This window comes from Hipposideros armiger, unplaced genomic scaffold (genome assembly GCF_001890085.2).
Source record: "Hipposideros armiger isolate ML-2016 unplaced genomic scaffold, ASM189008v1 scaffold_778, whole genome shotgun sequence".
Lineage (NCBI taxonomy): Eukaryota > Metazoa > Chordata > Mammalia > Chiroptera > Hipposideridae > Hipposideros > Hipposideros armiger.
Genome location: NW_017732128.1, coordinates 373088 through 375500, shown reverse-complemented (window position 1 = coordinate 375500; position 2413 = coordinate 373088).

Sequence of the window (2413 nt, the reverse complement as noted above, 5' to 3'; positions counted from 1 at the left end):
GCTCAGCTCAGGCCAGGAATCGAACCGCTGTTGCTCAGAGCTCAAACTCTTGAGCGAGCTCTTAACCAACTGAGACATCGGTCAGACTACAAAGTCTAAATTTTAAACAGAATCTTGGACTGGGGGCTCATATCCATCAGCTAGTTCAACTTTAGCCCCTGTCTAATCCCCAGCAGCTTTGCCAGAACTGCTACCTTCACCATGAAGCTCCATGAGTTTTCCTAATTCAAAATTGAGTTTCTTCAGCATTTTGACTTTATAACAGACATCATGGAGCAGATAAGTAAATTTGCAAGCCTTTTCTATGTCTTTTCCAATGCTATCTGGAATCAATTTATTGACTACTTCTTTCAAGTCATTTGTCTATACCGCTCAAGTCATAATTTCCATAATCTTCCAGATTTGGAAGACCTGTTGATGCTGAGCATAAGAGGTCTTCTGAATCTCATTGTTGCATTTGATTGAATCTGATTGTAAAACCAACCATGAGGTTAACATCAACATGAGCTTTAGTCACATTCTGCCATTTTTTGACCATGGAACACATTTTGTCACAGGTAAGATCCATGCCATGGAAATTATTCAGACATTTTTGCCCTGAACACCTTTAGTAATTATCATGAATTTTCTAAAGGCAGCTTCATCATTGTGCAGATCAGCTAGACTGTCTTCAAAAACATGACTCTTGAGACCATCACATGTGATTTGGGTTTCTTGAATTCTTGTGACTAGTGTTTTCCCGTTATTACTTATATTGGACATAGCTGGAGCTTCCACATCTTACCAGTATTTCTTAGAAAATGGTCAGCCACTTTCTTCTTGGCTCCCTTCTTGCCACCTTTAGAATATATTCTAAGTGCATAATGAACATACCCTCTTTTTCATGATTATTTTGAAGAAACTTTAAGGATTCCTCCCCTTCCCACCCTAGGTCAAATAGCACTAAAATAATATTTTTATAGATTTCTCATACTGGAAGCAATGGAAGACATTTTCTTATTTAAGAAAAAGTTAAGTGGGCAATAAATGTAAAATGTTAAAATCAAAATATATCTTTGCTTTACAGTTGCAAAATAATAATTTTTATAATCCCAATCAAGAGACGAGAAGCAATTCAATGGTCTGAGTTTTAGCTTGAGTCAATCAAGGTCTTAAAAAGACAGAGAAAAATGAAAAGGTCAAATCATTCCAATCCATAATATTTTAAATCAGGCACAGCCCATGAAAGTCATTCAAGTGTCTAATTTGAATGCTCCATACAGTTTCCCCAAACTAAACAAATTGCTTCAGTAGATGAACTCAACTACATGAATTTAAGTTAGATATTCAGAGCTGTTCTACTAGTCCAAGGGTTTCAGTTTTCTCTTTGGAATCAGTGAGTCATTAATTGGTCCCTTCAAAACATGAAGGACAAGAATGTTTATTCTAACCCTTTCTATTCTAAACTTTCTCCCTACTACCACACAACTGTTATTGAAATTTTGTTATGGTCCTAGAAAAGGTAAGAAGAAATCAATTTACAAAGTGAATACTTAGTAATCTTTCCTTCATCTTACTTCCTCTAGCATGATTTTTTATCCTGCCTCTACATATGACCCCTATCAGAACCAAGCATATGACTTTGGAACTTGGTGATAAAGGAACATTTTAAATTTTGGTATACTCATGATTCTTGTTTCCTTAAATAATTTCCTTGGCCTTCCTAAGCCATGATGTATTTGATTGCAGTTCAAGAATTCATTCAAGAAATCAGCAGTTGAAAGCTCCCAGTCTACCTCTCTGTACTACCTTTGGAAGCCAGTAGGCTGAAGAATTAAATAGTTAAAGTTGAATAAAGTTCATTTTTAATTAGCATCCATCTAATCAAATGCCCTCAAGTTATCCAGAAATAACTGAAGAGTAGGAAGCAATAGATATAAATATGATTATACAAGTCAGTGTACTCTTAATTGATAAATTGTATGGTATCTCTTTTTCATCAAACATTTGTTGAACACCATTATGTATTGGGCTCTCTGCTGTGGGTTGGGACAGCCTTGGTGAGCAAGACATTGCAACTGTGAAAAAGCTAATAGTTTCATGGGAATATTATGAACTGTAATAATTTATCGTAGGTGCTGCTTTGTGAAAAGAGACAGAAACCTTCCACAGGCTTCAGGAAGAATATACATGTAGGTGTGTGTGCATGTGACTCTCTGTGTGTAGGGGTAAGGTGGTTAGGAGTGGGAGTAAGAGTAATGCAGGCATATGTAATACAGACTACATGCAATGGATATGATACAAACCATAAATTCTTTAGAACTCCAGAGAAAGAAAAGATTAAATTAGACTGGTCTGACTGTGATTGATCTAATCACTGTGCTTTCTGGGTCACCTTCTGGGTTCTGACTAATTCTTGTAGGTGTGTATGCTT